General features: G+C 39.8%; 1 protein-coding gene across 7 annotated transcripts in view; it reads right to left on the reverse strand.

The window, feature by feature from the left end:
• LOC311251930 (receptor-type tyrosine-protein phosphatase delta) overlaps nucleotides 1–22,390 on the reverse strand; it is a 366,189-nt gene that overhangs the window by 173,718 nt on the left and 170,081 nt on the right. For all 7 annotated transcript variants that reach the window (XM_084344614.1, XM_084344611.1, XM_084344613.1 and 4 more), the window contains exon 8: nucleotides 15,642–15,689. The gene's annotated coding sequence lies outside the window, so the exon portion shown is untranslated. The remainder of the gene's footprint in view (nucleotides 1–15,641; nucleotides 15,690–22,390) is intronic.

Consider the following 22,390-nt stretch of genomic DNA (forward strand, 5'->3'; position numbering starts at 1 on the left):
TTGATTTAGTGAGTGCTGCAGAAACGAGAATACAGATGGCTACTGGTGCTATTCGGGGCTGGGCTCTGAGAATTAGAACCTCACTCTGACTTCCTTTATCGGGGTGGCTTTTCAAATGCTTCAGACATGAATGTTACATTTTGTTCCTCAATTGTGGCACTTTGCCTGTTTAATTAATTTACTTTGGGGTCGGGCCGACTGTCATTAGCGTAAGGACTATGGAAATTGGCACAGGAGGCACGGACAATCAAACAGCGAGTGTATTTATTTGTCCTAAAAAAAATTACAAAACCAATAAGTGTATCCTTATTTAACACAGCTCATGTTTAATCATTGGATACCATTTTTTAATCTGATACATACAAATAATATATCTTAAAATATACGTTTAAGGGAAAGTTTAAATTCCTAACTTACAAACTAATCTACTCTTGAGGCTGATGAATTTTAACTTAAAGCATAACAAAAGAAAAAAATATAATCAATTGAAAGTGTGATGTCACTGAATAACAAAGCACAGCCATGTGATTGCTTGGCAACGAGCGCTAATTCTGGTGGCACACATGAGGTCTCCAGGTGTTTGGGTCTTGCCTGTCTCTAATGCAACAGCAGGGCATTCCAAATGCCTAACAGGATTCTGCACCTGAGCTCGGGACTGGAGAGCCAGACAATATGGGGGTGTTTTGTTCTGAAACATCGTTCATGGATCATGCAAGCAGCCACTTAGGCAAAGGTGACAGATGTTTCCCTATATCAGACCCAGGAAATAAATAAATAACTGCAAAGTGCAACAAATGAGTTGCGTCCACTCCATGTGGTGGGCATCTGTGCTACAGACTGTCTCTGGTTGTGGCTCGGGTCCCTTTGTTTTAGCATCAACGGATGATTTTCTTCTTAAATATGAAGTAGCCTCTGCTTTAGAAATAGAAAAAAAGTCAAAATTACAGTTAAAAACGATTGTGTGTGTATACATGTCAATATAAGGCCACTGTGACAGGGCTGAACTCCTTTCCAGGTATCGCTATGATACCGCAACATTTCTTTGAACCACCAGAATTTGATTAAATATCTGAAATGCTGAAATGCTTCAAGGCCACAAGTTAAAATAATATAATTTAAAAAACTTGAGTAGTTCAAGAACCTGCAGTCACTCTGTAACCAGAGAGACATGACCTTAGCTGAGTTTTAATTTCCAGTGACGGACAAATTCAACTTGGAGGATTTCGTCTGCATGTAAATATTCTGATGAAAGGGGACCTTTATGCTCTGCCTTCTTTCCATCTTTTTTTCTTAATGTGACACACTCGCAGCAGCCTATTGTACATTACACTTGCAAGTCATGCACATTTGGCTAAACACAGCTCAGAGGCATAATGTAATCAGGGAAGCCATATTCTTGTCGCACAGAATACCCAGTATTTTGGAAAATGGGATTCAGCGCATTCTCATCAAACCCCTGGAATGAAATATGAAAAATTGTTATAGCTGTGGTGTTTGCTAGAATAATATGCTCGCCAGGTGAATAATCACACTGGCTGGAAGTGACAAACCAGTGTGCTGTGCCATAAATAAGATGGGAATGGGGCAGAGGAAAATTATTATTATCCCTTAAGGACAGTGTTCTGCTGTTACTATTCTAAAATATAAGACTAGTGCTTATACATATAAATTCAAACTCAGACTGTTTGGCACTTTCCAGTTCCCCAACACTCAAAAGGGCTTTAGATGAATCACAACTGTGATGACATGCATCCCCAAACAGTTAAGCCACTGTTTGATGAATGTGATCCACTAAATACAGTGAATGCGGAATATAGTTGGCAGAGGTTAGCTGTCAGAGGATTCTGCTGGAGTAAGCCACAAAATACCCTGTAAATTCAACTGTTTTCTTTTCTACTAAAAGCGAGAAAACATGTGTCACTGGTTCAGCTGCCAACATTATCAATGGCATTCAGACCTGCATGCTAATAACAAGACTAAGAGTCTACAGTCGTGCCAACAGGCTCTATGGGGCTGTATTAAGACACAACAGCGCTTAGAGATAAATGCTAATAAAAGCTTGCTAACATGCTTCCGATTACAATGCTAAATGCATATCATATATACATATATAATGGTATGGTGTAATGTTTAATATGTTCACTGTGTTAGTTTAGTGTGTTAGCATGCTGACATTTGCTAATTCGCGCTCAACAAAGTCCATCTGAGGCTGAAAAGAATGTCATTTGTTTTGCAGGTTTTCATGCTGATGATGTTAAAATGGAAAACTTAAGGGATTAACGAAGATATTAAAATTCATCCTGAAAGGAACTGGGTAAAATTCAACCAATCAAATCAACAATAAGAGAACACTACCATTGAAGCCCATTGGTAAATCAAACTCTTCTTTTATTCATCTAATCTTTCAACTAAATATACTCTCCACTTCTGATAGAACAGATGCTATAGCAGCATCTACAGTATGTATGCTAACCTCGTGAGAAACCACCATTGCTGTTTTCAAATAGTTGCCTCTCTCGCTGGTGGCCACACCTAAAACACACACCTAGCTGCCAGTAATTCCTCATAGGACGCTGATTGGTCCAAACCATTGTGGTTCAGCCCAAGCGCATAGCCTGAAGCCTGCCAAGATGAATTTCTGAGATCACATGATTGCATGATCTTGCGAAACCCAACTGCCTTGCAGCCCTAAATGACTATACAAAATGTCATGGAAACCCATTCAGTGGTGATGAGGATATGTCAGTTAGGTGGAACGTCCAACCGACCGACTGACCAACCAACATTGCCAACTACAGAGCAATGCTACTAATGTGGCTAAAACCTGAAAATTTAGATTGAATGATACAACCAGACAGTAACATTGTTTAACTAAGCCCTCAGTCTGAGGGAATAAAATGTCATACATTTAAAGATCTATAAATTTAGTTTCCTCCAGTGTCAAATCATAAAAAAAGATTGATGGTTAAATTTGCCCCTGCAAGAGCCCCTTTTAACATTTTTTGTAATGGTAACTGCAAATATGATAAAGTATGCTGAACGTACAGCTGGAGACTAAGGGCTTTGTATGGGTTTGCTCAGAACAGTCTGAGTAATATTCTGTAATTAAGGTTTTATGCTTGTTTATCATTCTGCTCATGTAAAGGATGTCTCTCCAGTAATTGGAAATTCAACTTCCCATCCTACCAGGGGCGATGTCAAAACATTTACACCTTGGCTTGCAAATCCGATAAGACCAGATTTATAAAGATAGTGATCTCATCTCTGACTGTTATTCACAGATATCTTCTGACAGTCACGTTTGAAGAGGCCACGACCTTCAGAGTCGCTGCTTTGTAATGGAAAGAAACCAGTTAGCCTGAATTAGTGAACCACATCAGAAGGTTCAATAATGGACTCCCTCTATCCTGTAACTTTGTCAAAACAACAGATTGATAGGGGAACCTATACCGGTTCAAGTCTTTGAAATGCCACAAAGGGGCAGCTTGAAAGCGGATGGATTATGTCCCCTTTGAAACTTGTGATTCCACGCCACTAACCAGAGTCTTAAACTGCCGGATGATTTCTGATATCTCCTTTCAAAATAAAAAAAAGGGGCAGCTCTGACACACCAAAGAGGTCAAAGAAATCAAGTGAATCCAAAAGACTGGTAATTCTTTGGTGGGGTCCATTTCTTAAACTAGATAAAGTGTGTCGTCGGAGTAAAAAGAAAAGCCTTGTTTCTCATTTTCCCGAGGTTCCATTCAGCTATGTCGGCCTTATCTTCCATCCACAGCCAACTGTATGGTCCAACACTGCCTTGATACGACAAGTGTAAGATAAACTTGACAGATCAACTTTTTCGATAGTCACCGAGCCCATAAACAACTGGGGCCTCTAATCTGATAATCCACCAATGAAAGATTAGGCGCAGGGAGTATTATTGTGTTGTCACTCTTGCTTACAGGGTCACATGGGCTTTAGCTGCCAGGGTTAGACATCCCTCGGCAAATCCCAGCAAGGTGTCACATCTCAGCAGGTGAGGTGTGGCGATAAGACAGACTGGGGGGGATATTAAATGGTCAAACTGCAATTATCACAGGAATTAATGAGAAATCAAGAATCTACAGGGAGGCGACAGGGTGGCCTTGTGATTAGAGACACGTTATGTAGCTGAAAGGTTGCATATTTGATCCCAGAAATACTTCATGTGTGTTGATATACAGCTATTTGTATTGCGAAGTAGCCCCAAACAAGATGGCGAGCGACTACCTGCATGTTCTCTTTCTGTATCAGTTGAATTATAGAAAATGTTCTATAACAGAAACTTTGATTAGTGCTATGAACGACATTAACACAGCCCTCATTGTCTTCCCCTGCTCTTTTCAGTTTGCAATCCTGCTTCACTTTACATTTCTGAACCCTGGTATTAAGCATCCAGGCAGCTCCTGCATATGCTCGCTGCTATCTCGCAAGGAGAGCCGGAGAGTCGGAGTAATTCAAACATTCTTCAAACTGCAATTTATTTTCCCCGAGTTGTAATTATGGTCTATTAAAATGCAAATGATGTCAATGGCAGAGCAGCGCTAATCACTCAATGTCTGTTTATGGGCAGTACAGCCACATTAGAGAGAGACTCACACAGTGGAGACTGAGATGAGCAGAGATCCTCTATCTGTGAAGGATCCAATAAATTAGACCCCTTTCTCAATGGATGGTGTGCATTTTCTCAAGGGATGTAAAGATAATCTTACCACATCAAGTTGAATACGTTAAGTTACAGTTTATGATTTCAGATGCTGGCACACTATATCTACATCAATCTGCAAAAAGTGTACGTGAACAACATATTGCTTCTGTGGACTGTTGTATATTAACAGATGCAACTGTATATTACTTACGGCTGAAGAATATGGTCAGTGACAGATATTGCAATAGTACGACACGGATTCAAAACACCGATTATAATTAGCAAAACTTATTGCAACAGATGTTAAGCACCTTACAGCAATATTTAGTGACAATAGTTAGTCAGTTGGCTTGCTAGTTCTTTATTTTATTTTTAGTTTTTTATTACGCATATTATGATAACTATAAAACCCAATCTGTAGTCCATAAGTAAAGCTTGAGATCAATATAGACTAATTTACTGCCACATATTACCACTCAAAGTAATGTAAATTGATGCGCTCTGACTATAATTAGATAATGTAATTCCCTTTAGCATTCATCAACACTGCTAATAAGCTATGCAATGTAAACAACAATATTGCATATATGCAGTGGCTGTCTTAGAGTACTGGCACCTTTTTTTTAGATATTGGCAGAATTTCAGATTAAATTGATATAGAAATGATTTGCAAGACTATAAAAATCCTTTGAGATGTTTGATCTTTTGATCATCCTGCATGGTATGGAGTCATCGGTGATGTCACATGTGCAGAGTTTCTGCTGGGAGGAGGTCCACATTCAAACACATGAGGTCAATAATTATCCATATTTCAGTGTTTTATTCATGAGTGCATAGAGTAGCCACGGGTAGAATGAATGTTCATGCATGTTAAACTACACATGATTTCCTGTTGTGGGTCATGTGAGTGAAAGCCACACAGGAGCTGCACTTATGGAATGAATGCGATGAGCATGAATTACATCTGCACTGTAAGCAACCTATTTGCATGTTCTTCTCTGTGTTGTGTATCACTTTTCGGCACACTGCTATTTTATCTCGTGGCTGATGTATGTTCTCTGCTCCCATCACTTTTGCTATGCATTGCATCGAGCCTGGTGGGGATTAAAGCTTATCTATAGTACTGTTAACCATATGCCGTGACAACAACCTCATGTCCCTCTTATCTCAGGGTTAGCTGCTGACAAGACATGGTGTTATTAATAATCAAAAAAACCCCTCTGAACTGCTCACCGGGATGCAGCCCAAACATGCATAACTGTCACTGAAATTATACAAAAAAACCTGAGCTCGGACGGCAAATGTAAGTATGTGTTTAAAAAGCAAGTGAAATTGTGTCTATGTTTCAGTATTAGCTCAGAAAAAGATGTTAATTTGGCACTTGAGATACAGTGGGGGCATGTTTGACACAGTCACATGCAGTCTGATGGGAAATGTTGAACTCTCTCCAGAAATAAGCATGGTAAGATAACACTGCATGCGTTCGAGGCACAGAAACTGTCACCCTGCACACTTAACAAATTGGGAACTTGCGGCCGCGGTAGTGGAGTGCCTTTGTAATCACTGGTGAGAGGATTTGTGAGAATATAAATAGCACTTTCATTAGATCAATACTGTCATCCCTCCTCCGTCGGCTCACATTAAGAGCACAAGCTGGGTAATAATGGAGGACTGGTTGGACACACTCTGTAGCATTCTGTTTGATCATAAGGGGTGGTGTCCCCTAGGGCGCAGTCTCTGGCCTGCTGATAAATTCATCTTTCTGACTGTCCCCGTGGGAGCTCGCCAATGAGTGAGGGACATTGACTTTTCATTAAGGAGATCACTGCATTGGAAATTGAATTTATTTTGGGCTTAAGAACATAGCAGAGCTGTTTGCGAGTCGACCCGAAGGCCACAGAAGAACGCCGATACACTGAAAAGCTGATGGAATGTTTTGGTTGACTAATAACGTTCCCCTGTTCCCTGTAGTGAAAAACACACAGGTGTCAAGGAATAACATGCAGAGTTGAGGACTCTGCTGTTAATATTGGATATAGTGCGCTATACTTGTTCTTTACACTAGGCTGTTAATGCTGTTAGCCTAGTTTGAAATGATGATAGCAGCCTGGGGCATATAAGAATGCTGCATACAGCTACATACAGAATATATTAAGAGTTGTTGACACACCCAGCAGGCTTTGCCGTATAATAGCATTTGTATATATATATGGGTTTATTACATTTGGCACATCCTAGAAGCAGAAACATGCACAGACGTATTCATAAAAACCTTTAAAATATGGTGTTTTTTTAATATATGTAATTTTACCAGAAAATCCTCATAACTGTCTTTTTTTTTTTTACGCATGACACATTTTTTCAAAAAACAGGGTCATCAAAATTAGTTTAGTCTATACAATGCAGTAATTTAATGTGCTCATTACATTTATGTATAAAGTATATAATTGTACTCTTCCAGTTCCATTGCAGGCGATTCAGTGTTATTTATCAACTGCATTTTACCACCTAAGTTCACAAAGGTTCAGCAAAATATCGAGGGTCACTCCCTCACTGTACCCTCTGCCTATGCAAAGCTTTTACACTTGCTGTAAATTTCATCAAGGTGAGCTAAAGTGTTTACCCCATTAATTTATTTCAGCTAAAGCCAGAGCACTGACCCATAAAATGAGCTAAGATAATACTGACCTTAACATGGTCTTCTGCACATGGAGGTAATTGCTAAGGCTCCAGATCAATCAATATTGACTTGCCAGGTTTTTTTTTTTCTCTCTTCCTCACCCACTATTGCTTGAGCTGAATGTGTAAAATTGGCTTTAGATGGATGGAGAACATATCCCTGATAGTTTAACCTTTATCTAGCTAACATGTTCACTTATCTGTACCATTATAGATTTTGCCAGTCAAGCTGTTTCACAGCAAATCTGTTGAGTGTTAAAAGACACAGGCACAGTGTACAGGAAGGCTAATTGTGGACTTAATTCTCTTTTAGAATTAAAACACATACCCTAAGACTCTTACTGTGGAACATGTAAATGCATGTAAAAGCATTACAGCCATATGGAGACTTAAAGCAATAAAATTTCAACAATAAATTACTAGGAAAAAACAAGTATGCAGGCACACACACACACACGAACACACGCACGCCTTTACATCACAATCGCTGTGTACTCTGAGGCATTTGATTTCTCTTTAATTTTTCAAGGTAGGGGCACAGACTTAGCAGGCATTTCCATCTTGACTTGATAAATCTCACAATCTTCTTTTCCCTGCCACACTGAAGTAATTTATTTTCTATCTCTCCGAGCTATATTTTCCAGTTAATATTTCATTTTTTTTCATACAACCTGACAAAGGATGCCACAAGGGATGATAAGAAGTCTGAAACCTTTGCACTCCCGCTCTAGATACAGGATTTACCTTGAGAATTTTTTTTGAAGGAATAAGACTTCTAAAATAAGCTAGACACTTAAAACAACATCAATGTGTTCTTTTATAGCAGCACAAGCATCAGCTTTTTCTCATCGTTAATCATTAATGTCTAATGTGAGTTTTGATGTGCATTTAATTCAAGTTCATAGATGACTGCAGCTAACCACAGGGTTACAACCCGCATTGAGTATCTGATGAAAACAACTAAATAACACGTGCTACAAACGTTTTTCCCCTGAGGTAAAGATCACGACTGGCTGACTGCAGTCTCTATTTATAGAGTTTTTTTAAAAACAGCAAATCCTGATTGTGTCACTCAGACCTATTTTCATACCCAGTAGCTAAAGATTTGTCATTCATATGCCACAAAATTGCTCTGTTTTGACTCAGGATTATGATGGCAAATTCAAATGACTCACACTGTTGCATGAAAACTATGATCTCATAGATTTACAAAGCCAGTTTGTATTCTTTGCAGCAGAACCAAATTACATGTTCTTTGAGTGATGGGTAGCGGTGTCCTTCTGGCTATTCAACTCGCCCTTAATTTGAATTTGATAAGATTTCTGTTTGAGACATTGTTAGGCTAATGTAAATTTGGAGGGAGGACGAGAGCCTACCGCTGGCTTAACTTTGATGAGGTGTTAATATCTAATATCAAAAGCAGATAAAACCCTTATTAGCCCCAGTGGTCTTGCTAGAGTGGGAACTTATTACACAGAGGAGATGAGACGAAAGCAGATGAAGCAATAAGACTGCCGGGGGCTTTGTTACATGTCCTTAAGCTTTCTGACGGGGTCAACTTAATTTTGTGACTTAAATGCTGAGGGTTTACGGATGCAGACAAGCTGACATTGTTTGAGAGATCTAATTCAGACTCTCATATTTCATAGACTGCAAACATCTGGGGGATTACAGTGTCTCGAGCCAGAGGCAGTTTGATAATCGGTTGTCATTTTAGGAGTTGTTTGCCCGTCCCAGCTTTGGCGGTTTCTAAAGGTCTTTGGTTCAATCAAATGTTTGTGAGATTAGTTGGCTGCACTCCTTTCAAGAACCATTTCCATGTGGGTTGGATTTTAATGTTTGCCTTTAGGCTTTCATGGTAAAACACTGAAAATATGCTGGAAGACTGATAATTTTGGACGGTGAAAGTTATTTTGAAAAAAAATCTCGTCATGCTTTGCCGTCATTTATTGGTCAGCAAGGACGTATACACGCTGTAAACTCAAACCAGTTGTGAAATGTGAGTCAGTAACACAAACTATAAAGAGGATCATTGGAGCTGGATATAGACTGATGATATGTAGAGAATGAACAACAAGACTAAGAGTCTACAGCCATGCTAGCAGCTCTGTGAGAATTAATGTAGGCACAGCAGCGCTAACATGCTAATGTTTAGCAGGTAAACGTGTTTACCATCTTCGTTTAGTGTGCTAGCATGCTAACAAATGCAAGTTAGCACTAAACAAAAGGTATTGGTAAGGCAGGTAGGAACTACAGATGTGAGCCTCATGGTGATGCTAGAGGAAAATCAAGGGATCACCAAAATAATAAGGATTAATTTTGTGCTCATCCATTCGGTAGATATTGAGATATGCCTGTACACACCAAAGTGGTGGAACAACATACCTGCATTGCCTTCCATCGAGCCATAAAAAATAGTGTTTTAAAATCGGACTTTATTGTGAATGTGAATTTGGTTTCACCATGTATTCAATGCCTCTTAACTTCCTTAGAATAGTTGATGTTGTCAGTAGTTTAACCTCATTAAGTATAAATGCAGCCTTACATACACTGCTGAATTGTAAGGCATTGTAAACTCCCTCCCCAGACCTCTACAGAAAGCACAAAGTAAGCAGACTGTTTGTATGCCACTAATCAATGCTTTGGACCAAGAGGAATGAGCTTTTGACTCACTGACTGAGGGACGGCATCAATACAAAACGTTCACCCTAAACAAGTCGGAAAACACCTTGGGTTCCAGCACTATGTCCCATTGATTTCTGTTCAACTCGACGCGGATTCTGCAGCATTTAGACATTTAATTCCCTTTCAAGCAAAGTCATTACACAGCCGAGCATTTAATTAAGCAATCACAGCGGTACAATCTGAATGATTCAGTGTCTAAATGAAGGCCAAGTTGGCAGAGTCTAAATGTGGGCCGAGTTGGCATTATTGTGCCTTTACAGTTCCTAATGAAGCTGCTTCGAAAATTTAAGATTCATGGAAAAATCAAATGCCCTCCCTCAACACGTGAGTCTAACAGCTCATCAAAAACAGCTCAGAACAACCCAAAAAGCTAACGTTTTTGAATTCACACTCAATAAATCCACATAGTTACACTCCTAATTAAGTGTGTTAAAGGATTTTTTGAGATGGAAGGAGCCAGGTATTCACGGCTGACCTATTTCCTTCGCAAAAGAAACATTATTTAAGGGGCATGGGCACAGATGTGTCTGAGGATGTACTGGGGAGGTGTTCTCACCTCTCCATGCGGCCGTGAACAGGGCGACACTTTATTATGTCTGGATGCGGCCTCTATGTGCTTGGTTTGCTTTCCCTCAAATGAGCTCAGCTGTAGTGACATTGAAATTCACAAAATGTTTACAGTTGGTCAGTCAGCATTGCTTGCTGTGCATATCATAATGAACTTTGGATAACGGCAAATACAGTACTTTGATGCGTTTTAATTCTCACAAATCATTTGAATCAAGTCTTTTCTGAGAGTTGATTGCCTTGCCACGCTGTATCAGCGCTGTTTATCTAAAAACAATTACCCAGAAAAATAGGAAAGCAATATTTAGCACTGCGATTCATTCATTAAACAATGCTATCAAAAATGGCAAAACTCCTGCAGCCAATACAAAATAGACAATTAAATCCGTGTCCCACTGAAGCAGTGTGGACAAACAATGCGAATGAGTTTATGGTCTCAAATAACAAATTGCTTACAAATTTAAGTCTCTGGTAGAAGGAGAATTAATTTCATGGCAGGTTTGCCACTGACGCCGCAAAAACCCTGTTCAATACAAATGTGGTGTGGTGTTCTGTGTGATTCTCAGTCACTATTCTTCTGCTCTCTGTAGTGGGCAGGTGTGCAGGTGGCACCAGCACCTGTGACTGCACCTGTGTGGTTTGTGTCACAGTATGTTGGTCTCTTGAAGCCATTTGTTCCCAGCATGCGAGCGTGCTCTCTGCTGCTACAAACATAAATTGTCCCAGGTTTTTCCCTTGACAATTTTATAGGAACAAATTAATTTAATCTGTGATTGGAAGTAAATCATATTGTCTATGTGGATGTTGAAGGAGTAGTGTTGGGAAATGTGCTTGTTTGCTTTTTGGGTGAGACTGACGCCACTCTCATGTCTCTTTTATGGTAAATATGTGGTTTAGCAAAGACAAAAACTCGAGAAAATAACTAGCCTGGCTCTGTTTTGATGGTAACACATTCTACCACTCTATTCAATACCAATCTGTTTGACCAGCTCCTCTAAAGCTTATTGATTAACACTTTGTGTCCGGCAGGGACCAGTTGCCTCCAAAGCAAACCAAAGCTGGACTGTTTGTGTTTATTTGGCCCAAACAGCCAATGTTCCAACTATAGACATTAGCTGTAACTAGCTAGCAGCAGACCCACCAAACATGCCCTTTTTTTTCATGACTGATCTCACCAGAAACTCCGGTTATGTTATTTACCTCCTGTCTCTCTCCTTTTCCCTCCAATTTCTGTATGTTTATGAAGCCATTTCATAAAGCTCTGCCATTAGTGTAAATTTTTCCCTCAAACACGTCGGAACAATTTCCATCAGTTTGCCTTGCCCTGGGCAAATAAGCATCCAAAAAAAATGTCTTCATGTTGACTTTGTATGTAATCATACTGCCTGTAAAATTCACTTCGCATTCTGTCTCAACGCACAGTTCCACTTCAGTTTTTGTGCAAATTAAATAGACAACATATAAAATCTTCATTCATGAGCTACAGAGCTTGTAGGCAGATTCTGTTACTTGCAGACAGAGCCAGGCCTAGCTAGCCTGTTTTTTCCTGTTTCTTTTTTTTTTGTTAAGCTAAGCTAACCTGCCTCTGGCTCCAGGTTCATAATAACTGCACAGGCATGAGTGTGGTATCACCTTCTCAGCTAACTCTTGGCAGGAAAGTGAATAAGAAAGCAAAGAGGTTTTTAGATGTTTTCATGCTATTTAGTATGCGAAAATGTGGTCTAAATGTGAAGGCCAAAAGCCTGCGCCAAAGTGATTGTGAAATTCTTCCTTGATAATGATACCTGGTGCTTTCGCATTTTTAAAAACTCTATTTTCCCCAAACTTGAACTTTGACATTCTAAACTGCGACTACAGATGTTAATCAAAGTCAAAACTTAATCCAGGCCTGATAAGATGCTCTATTTAACAGACCCGTTTTAGCGGGGGGGCTCGATCAGGTGAAATGAAGAGGAACTGATTGCTTGTGGTGATTGTGCTGATTACATTTTAATTTTAAAACTTTCCTCCTAGTTCATGGACCTGAACAGTATAGCAGACAATGACATAGCAGGCTGAGTAAATGCCAAGGTGTCTCATAGGCTGGCACGGAATTACCACACTTTTTAGTTTAGTTGTGTTGAAGTTACAGAACTGTGGCAGAATATGGATTTCACAAATGGACAAACAATACTCTACTCAGAAAAAATGAGTTTGAGTTTTCGTACTAAGTATAGACTAAAAATTGTGTAACTGTGTAGTTATAGCTGTTTTTCTACTTGACCGACTCCTTCCACCTGTCATCGGTGAAAGTATAAAGTAACACTGAATTATCTCCATGAGATCCGAAAGCAAAAAATGCAATTTTAATATGATCCTTTATAAAACAATCATGTTCTGTAGGAGGGAGAGTTCAGCATTCCTGACTGTGGGCAGAATTCACAATGACTGAAATCCATGTTGCATATCCCCCCTAGTCAAAACATTATGGATGCTTGTGCTACAGCTGTCATATAAATGGCATTTGAAAATATGCGATGAAAGGCATTTGCATGAAATACGGCACGGGATAAAGTATTAGCATATTGGGAGGGGGTATTTGCAATTGTGTCCATGCCCTCTCTTGGAGATGACAGATCGTTCCATGAACGTGCATGTGAAAAAAACACCTCATAAGCTACTGACGGGAATTTAAAAATCAAAATATTTAAAAAATAGGGAAATATTAATATGTTGAGAGCAGATTTTTACCGTGTTTACATAAACACAGTACTTAATGCAGGTCTAGTAGGCATTCAGTCCAATCACTGTAAGCACGAATAACCTTGTGCTAATGTAAGATCACAAGAGGACTGAGACTAATCCATGCTATCAAACCAACGTGAAACCTCTTACAATGACAAAAGTCTGAGACCGACAAGTCATTTTATAAAATCACATCAAGGTTTCAGAACTTTTGCATCCCAGTGGGTCTAATATCATGGCAGACATATCAGTTTAAATCCAGAAAATTGCTCTTGATCTTTTTTTACATCATTTTGCATCTTTTCCAATTTGTTCTCCAAAGATTTGTGTCTTGGTGTGACAACGCAGATTTAGGAGCTGATGGCAAACTGACTTGCCGTCTTTCTGACTGAGCTGCAGCTGTGAAAAGTTAACTGCGAGCAGGAATATTTTAATGTCATTCTCCTTTACATTTTGTGACTAAAGCATGGGTCATGAGAAAAACCTCCTGGGTCTTTTTGTTTACGTCCCATGACCAGATAATCATCCTCACTTCAGTCGTATTGTTTAAAAGGAAACTCATCCTACGTATTGTGCAGTTAATAGCTAAACAAAGGTTTTCTTTGTGGAGCACTGCGGCAGATTATCCGTATCACATGGATGATATTCAAAGTAAATGGTTATAAAATCATTTTATGAGCATATGCTGGCTTGAATCCAAGCTCTCACTATTGTATCTGGCTCTATTTTGAGATCAGAACAAAGACAAAACTATACCGAAATTTGGATTTCCAACTCAAACACAACATATTGGACTGATTGACACTATCCTGTAGTTTGTATTTTATATACCCCAAATAACCTTGAATTTCTGTAACAGGAGTTTCATATTTTTTTGTATTTTTTCTGAAATTTTGTGAAGCACTTTTGCCTCAAAATAACTCAAATGTATCCCCAAACTGCTGGTTTAGTTAACATGGTGATGTCAAGGAAATGAGCTAACAGCTGTGGAGGTAATTGCTTCCAGCTAACAGAGCTAAAAGAGCTAATAGCTAAACACACAGCAGGGTGGAGAGTTTCTGTTCAGAGGAACATGAGACCTTTTAAGATGATGACATCTTGCAATTTTGAGATCTTTGAATCAACAATCTGAGCAAATCTTGTAGAAATGTGTTTTTTTCACATATTTTGTTAACCCTAAATTCTAAAACTTAATGTGCCACCACTGCAAACCCTCTAAATGATGGCCATAAAAAATAATGTTTGATTTTCTCTCAACATGAAAACCTTTGATGTGTTACGTGTTGTTGTACATGACCTTTTGAGGTCAGGGCATCAGAGAGAAGGATTTTGTGAGTTGAAAATTATATCATTTCCGCATAACGGCATGTTAGTATGAAGAAAACATGATCCCATTTGCCACACCGTCTCAATAACAACGAGTGAACACATTCAGCCGGACAATTGAACTGTATGGGTTACTGTGGCTGTTTGTCTGTGTTAACAGTTGTGCAAAACAAGGCAAGCTAACATTTAGACCCAATGTGAATTAAGTAGGTTTCAGGGCAACAAGTATATATTTAATATGTGCATATTTTGTGTCGTGTGCTGTATGTGAGTCTGCATCTATGTACCTAGAGGCATATGTCTGCATGTGTACATGTTTTCATTCGTGGGAAAATTGTTGAACGAAAGCTTAGCAAAGGGATTTGGAAACTTGTGTAGTGTATGCATGTAACAACAAAACAACATCAGAAAATCAGTCATTAGTTTTAACAAGGGCGATAAAACAAAATATTAAATTTGTCATATAGGCAACTGCACATTTCTGAAGCTGTTTGCTTGTGGAACGCTGTAGCTGTGTGCCTCGGTAAAGATGTCAAGGGCTGTTAAATTTGTTGCAGTTATGACTTGTGTTTTGTCTTACACTTGCTGTAATACATTTGACAGATGTAAGGGCCTATTCACTGACTGTGACAAACAGAGTGCAAGTCCTACAGCAAATATCAATCAGTGCACCATGAAAATGTGGCATGATTGATGAATATTAATAACTCAAGCCGGGAACTGCAGGCTGCAACTAGAACCCAATCACATTGTTGTTTGAGAGTATCATGCAACTTTATGTGTATGTAGAATATATGAGGAAAAAAATACAGCAGTGATGTCATTGGGGCTTTTGAATATTAAAAATATCCATCTCACATCACCAATCTTAACTTACCTGTCCTCATCACCTCCGCCAATATCCAAATTTGACTTATAATATCCATTATAAAACCATACAGCTCTAAAGATAAACCACAGAGAGGGAAGTCAAATCCTTAGAGAGGCTTACCTTGAGGTCGAAGGTGTGAAAGTCATGGAACATTCTCTCTCCTGAGACCTGTGACAGAGCGGGGGAGGGGTGAGACGTCAGTCATGATTAGGCCGCAGTGCAATTACAGAGCAACTCCTCTGACAGTGATTGATCAATGAGGAACTCCCTTAATGAAGACAAGGACTCAGGGGCTCCCAGGAGCAAATTGGCAAAGTAAGTAGTGGGAATAGTGTCCCAGATTGCTAAGGCACTAAGAGGATCATCCCGTCTGTGGCGGCAGTTTGGTCCTGGCAGAAATACAGGTGAGCGTCTCATTTCATACAGCTGGAACAGGAGCCAAACTAAAGTGGCACTATCAAAACTTAGAGGATGGTCATTGCCGCACGCTCACATGATATTCCAGCATACTTATTGATTCTGACCAAACTCTTGCCCACTGTTTGTTGACAATGGACATTCAAGTAATGATTCTCAGAACATCCTTTGTGCAGTATCTATTTATAATTATTTTCTATTTGTTCTCTCTGCAACAATCATTCACAATAAAATGTGGAGTCATATTTTTAGGAAAACATCTAATCCTCCATTATCAAATTTAAACCTGAGTTTCTGATTACTAGTTTTGCTATGAAGCATCCCCACATTTGGTTAAAGGGACAGTTTACTGAACTACACCCCACGACTCTATCGCTGCACAGAAGGAAGTTCCTCATGGACCAGAGGCTAGCTAACTAAGCTGGCTAATGTTACAGCTCAGCTGATGAGGACAACATCTAGTGCTGTCACAAGCTCAAGCATCTAGATAGAGTAGATGCCCCTACAGTTGGCGGGTCTGGATGGATTAATAGTACGACAGATGAGCAGAATAATATGTATTACTGATCCTGGAGCGAACTGTCCCTTTAACATCTCGTGCATGAGGGTACACAGTGATGAAAAACTCATGTCCTGTTGCTGGTTTCAGATTGTGTCTGAGATTGGCATTTGGTTGTGGACCCAAAAAATGTAGCAATGAACTAACTGGCAATATGTAAATGGTGTAGGTTTCAAGCTCTTCCTGATATCGACTTCACAGTTGTTCTTTTTGTATTATTTCCTCTTTTTTTTTGAATGGCTGCATTGGTACCATCATGTGGGAGGTTTATCTAAAAATTCACAATATGTCTCTGGGTCGAGATTAAAATGTTAACCTTTATTTTATTCTGAGTGCACTCAAGGTATGCAAGGTCGTCAAATAGTTGTTTCATTTTGAGTTATTTCATGAACTGATTACTCTTAGAAACCCCACAGATCAATACCCTATGGAGTAGCAGGGCAGCCGGCATAGATCAGGGCATGTGAGTTTGTAAAAAGGCTGTGGCTCCTGTTTCAGCATGCAAAATGTAACCATCTGATGCTGCTACACTGCAGAAGCTTCTAAATTACACAAGAAAAGCTTGACTTCAGAAAACCTTATTGTATATCTGGTTATGTCTTATTGCTCAGAGAGCGATCAATAAGTTGACAAAGATGGGTTTTAGTTTGTTTTTCTGTTTGATTTCATTAGCCAAACACCCAGGAGTTCCAACCCAATCCTCTGCGGTGCTTTTAACTCTGTTACACAAAACAGGCTGAACTCGAGGGCCACTTAAACACGGCTGCCTCAGTTGGACTGTCAAGCACAGCCTCATTGTTAAAACACCAGAGAACGAGGAAATCAGGCCCTTGAGGCAAAAGCTTCATATGCCACTGTGTTGAAATTCAGTTTTTTGATTCAGCCCTGTAATAAACTCCCCGAAAAAATCTGGGCTGCCTTGTTGTCTGACCTACCATAAGGAGGGATACAGTTGGATTGTGTTCTATTCATTCCATGTACGCAGGTGAGGAGGGTGCTTGCCTAAAAAAACCCACCCCTTTGAGGGAGACATCTGACTAGAGCTTAAACTTCTTTTGCAAACTTCACGGTACACACACACAGTACTTGCCAACACTTGATGCGCATGCACACGTGGACAATTAGCAAATAGATGGATACAAAGACACAGATGTTCAAAACTTCCATGACAATAAAAACACACATTTGAGTTGATGAATCTGACACATTTGCTACCTTTCCATCCAAATGTATAGCACATTTTAACAGAATTTCAAGAAAAAGTTTCCATTCATGACCGTTATACTAAACTATAATTATTGGGAGTTGGTTCATCCAGATAAGCAGTAGGCGGCATCAATTCTCCAGTCAGCGTAACAAACAATACAGAAAACATTATGAAATGTGTATTGGTGTATATCTCAGTGATCGATTTACAAATCGATTGCCAGACGAAGGACTAAGGTTTGAATACAGAGGAGACAACCTGATATAAAGTAATTTCTTTCATCTCTCCAGAAGCACAGAGTGCTTCATCTTAGCAATTCCAACTAAGCTCACAGTGCGGCTGCGAGTTCATACTGTACCCAACTAAGACTAGTTCAAACATGATGGCCTCCACCTGCTATCTCTCCACTTGGCTTGAACATCAAGATTACAGAGCTCACAGTAATGAAAGTGGGAAAGTCAAACACCCCTCGAGTGCACTGTGCCATGTCGTTCTCTTTTCCCAACTATCTTTCTTTTAAACAACGTGTGTTCTTCTTCCATTCATTGTCTGGTTCTTTTAGTCACTGATCATTTGGTTCTTTTCTTTGTACACCTTTATAGTTTTAATAGATTTCCATTCATTTTGCTTCATACTGTTTATCCTGTGAGCACACCAGCTGTATCCTCATTTTACTGGCTTGTGTTGCACTTTGGTTCCCATAGAAACCAGTCAGCCTGTGGTAGCGAGGGTAGAGCACCTCTGTAAGTGTCGTTAAAGTGGTCGGGATATAATAGATTCCACTGTACGTGTTAGCAGTCTCTGCTTGGACATAATTGCAAGTAATTGGTACTTAGGAAGCATGTTATGTAGTATACCTAGTGATAGAAAGGGGCTTCCATATTTAGAAGGATTTTTGTGCAACTATGAACATGTAGCACCGTAGAAAAGTACAGCCACGCAAGTACTCAAAGTGCGTATTTGTCTGCACACCACTCCGATGAGCATTTCAAATGACATATATAAGAGATCATTAGACATTTTCTTACAAAAGACGTGTGATAATTGTCGAGAGATTTTTTTTTTGCCCTGGGGTAGCATGCATCAGATGCAGGAGTACTCTTCAAACACCAAATGTACTCAGTGTACTGAGAGAAACAGCTGAAGACTGTAATTGCTTGAGGTGGCATGAAATCATACAGTGGTTAAACTCACCCATTTGTGTACATTAAGGTTTACTTTGCTGAAGGAGATTGGACATCTAAACTACACCACCAAGGACTACATTTTGCTGTATAACATTTAGTTTTTTGCATAATGAATGTACACACACACTTCACCATGTCTACTTTGCTAAGTCACAAAAGCTTCTATAGAATACCCAAACTTGTTGGAACCATTCAGAAGTCTGCTATAAAGATTTAATTACCAGCTGTCTTCTGAATGTGGATTCATATAAATTCAAGGTACGATGCTATCAGAGATTTTCAGACAGGACTGAAGATGCAATTACATTTTTAATACAGCATGATAATCTCAAGTCTTGTGCTTTGACAGTGACACATTAGCCAAACCATCTTTTTTTTTTTTTATCCCGTCTTTTGTGAACTTAAATTTCACCAAGTGATTTGCATTTGTGGTCGACAATATAGAATTAAGACCAGAGAGAACTGTCTGTTTTGATTTCATTTATTTCCAACCTAATAATGTGGCCTATTTAGCCTTTACAGCTTACAATTACTTTTTTTTTCTTTCACTTTACCCTCTCTCTTTGTCTTTCTATCCATCTCTCTATAACTCTAAGTGACTGAGTATGGGGTGAATTTAATGATTTGATGTTAACAGTGAAATGGGTCCTTGGGAGCTTCAGCAGCTGAAAAGAGCAACCATTTGGCCGGCGGACCTGCTTGCCTCAGCACTTACAGGCACACGTTTAAATGTTCGGCTTTCACCCGGAATGGCCCACAAGAGGCCTGAAGGGGGTTGAAGGGGGGCCTGTGGGCTTGATGCTGAGGTCCTAGGGAATTGCATGGTCATTCATCACATTAATGAGTCATGTCACTTTATTTACAAAAACGGGAGATTTTTTTTCTTTTCTTTTTCCAATGGATGGTCCCCGCTATCATGATGCGGCATTCTGTTAATGTTGGCTGAAGTTAATCGAAAAAGGCAACGTAAGAATTAATCTACAGTAGCCCAGATAGCCAACCAAGCCGAGCTGATGGCAGCTGAATATCAGCACCTCTTGGTTGAACTGAACAAGCCTCTTGGATGAGAGGTGAAATGTCTCCAAGAAAAGGAAACAAGTCCAGTTACCAAAATTTGGCCAAGTATCAGGGGATGCAGACATGGGGGAATTTGGACTCAAAGTTACCTCCAGTTATTAGCACTAGGACACGCTTTGGGCCAAAGGCAGCCTATTTATCACACCTGTGGCATTAGGCTGTGCAACGTGCTTTGCCACATTTAGGTCAGGGTTGCGCCAGGCAGTTTTGGCTAACTTGGGCAAATGAAAGTCGGCGGCTTTATGTTTCTGGGTTGTCTGTCGTCCCATTATAGTTAATGTGATATCTCAAGAAAGCCTTGAGGGAATTGCTTCAAATTTGACACAAATGTCCTCTTGGGCTCTCTTGGACGGGTTAACTGATTACATTTTGGTTTGTCAAAGATCAAGGTCACTGTGACCTCATGGCGTCGCATTCTGGTCAGTGCAATATCTCAGAAACACACAAAGGGAATTTCTTCAAATTTAGCACAAATGTCCACGTTGGTTTTAAAAAATATATCTAGTAGGAGAAAAAATTATGAAATGCTGATAAATTATATCTAAAAGGTCAAAGGTCAACTTAATTGTGACATCACAATGTTCTGTGAAAAATGTTCTGGGCATTATTTAAGGCCATAGCTCAGGAACAGCAACTTGACGGGTATGCAGAGGCATACAATCTGAAGGTGATAATTTTAGCTTACAGTTATAGTGATGTTCTTAACCATTTATAGAAAATCCGTATCCATCGGATTTGGTTGAAAATACTTTGCTCTTTCAGGGACTTCTGGAAGAATCTAAGTAACAAAAATAATTCTACCGGAGACTAATCCTCCTTCATAAATATACATGGATATTAGACCTTAGTTAAATCAAAAACCAGAAGATAGCAGATAAGGTGGAGGTTGGGGTGGTGAAGAGAGCTGTGGCAGAAACCTGCACTGGGATGAGAGTAATGTCTAGGGAATGTGGAAAGGTAAATTTGATTGATGCCAGTGATTCTCAAAACAAAATGCATGTCTTTCCCAAAACCAAATGACATCTATGCCTATGTATCAAGTGTTCAGTTCTTATAAGTATGGTGTTGACTTGTCTCGTGGGTGAAAGTCCTGTGTTTGATCTAGCCATCCACCCCAACCTATTTTCTACACAGACTTTCTAGCTTTTTTTACGATGTCACTGGGCTTAGTACCCTCCTTTGCTCCGCTCATAAGTACAAGAGGCTGCCACCAATGTAAAGAACCATTGTTGCTGTTCTTCTGGTGAGGACTGGATGCATACTGCTAGTGCTCCACATAGAACAGTGGGTGGTAAAAGGTTTTAAGTTGTTTAGTTATCCCCTTCCCCCATGTGGACAACTGTAGATCTACAATATACAGTGAAACAGACTTGTTATAATGCTTACGAGTCAAAGTCAAATCCAACAGTCCTGCAAACACTGTCCCAGCTATTGTTCATATCATACTGGTGTCCTGATATTACTAGCTTTCCTCCCACGCTTGGGTTGCCTCATGAAAGCTCTAATACAGACAGGGCAGGGAGATTTAAATAGGAGTGTGAGGATATTGGAACTATATGACATTCTTCTTTGCCTAGGAAATCCAAATCTGCGATATTACCATTTCAGGGGTGAGCAGATTTAAAGCATGATGCACTGATAAATCTTGGGACAGGGTGAAATAGATGAATCTCAAGTTATTTACCCTTTTTAATTGGAAATGTCTGTCACAGGGCAGCAAGCCGAGTCCTCTTCCAAGCCATTATCTGTCTGCCTTGATCATTTGCAGGTATTTTATGGAGAGTGATGTCCTGAGTGTCAACGGTAGCTTTTGAATTTATCCCTGTTGGGATTTTTATAGGCTTAAGAATACAAATGCTGAGGGGAGAAAAAGCCCGCAAAAGATCAGCTTGTTAATCATGTCACTACATTTACTGTTCCACAGATCCGCAGATGACGACAGACAAAATTTTACTGACAGAAAAGCCAAGTAGTTTAATTTGCTGTTGAGCTAAACTCTTAAGTTTGACAACCCCGTGGAGTTTATAAATGATTAATCTGTCACCAGTTGAGCTTCAAACATACTTTTGTGACTAGCTCACTACCAAGAACTGAAACCCCTAATGGGGGTCTGAGTTGTGTTTTTGATAGACTTAAACAAGCTGTAGGTTCCTTTGAGCAAGCTCTTGGGCTTCACTCATAATTGCTCCCCAGGGTCCTGTCAATAGTTTCTACCTGCTCTTGAGCTCTCATTCCCGGGCTGTCATCCTTGCTGCACTGCCTGTCTGGGCCCCTGAGTGACACGGCAGCGTCACAGGATGAGCTCTGTTGAAGGATATCTCTGGCTCCAAAGGAGGACACCACTGGGACACTGCCAGCCTGGTTGATGATGTCACACTGTGACAGCGGCGACTACTTGAGCTCAAACTGTTGGATGTGGGCT

This window comes from Pagrus pagrus (genome assembly GCF_965226575.1).
Source record: "Pagrus pagrus genome assembly, chromosome: 22".
Classification (NCBI taxonomy): domain Eukaryota; kingdom Metazoa; phylum Chordata; class Actinopteri; order Spariformes; family Sparidae; genus Pagrus; species Pagrus pagrus.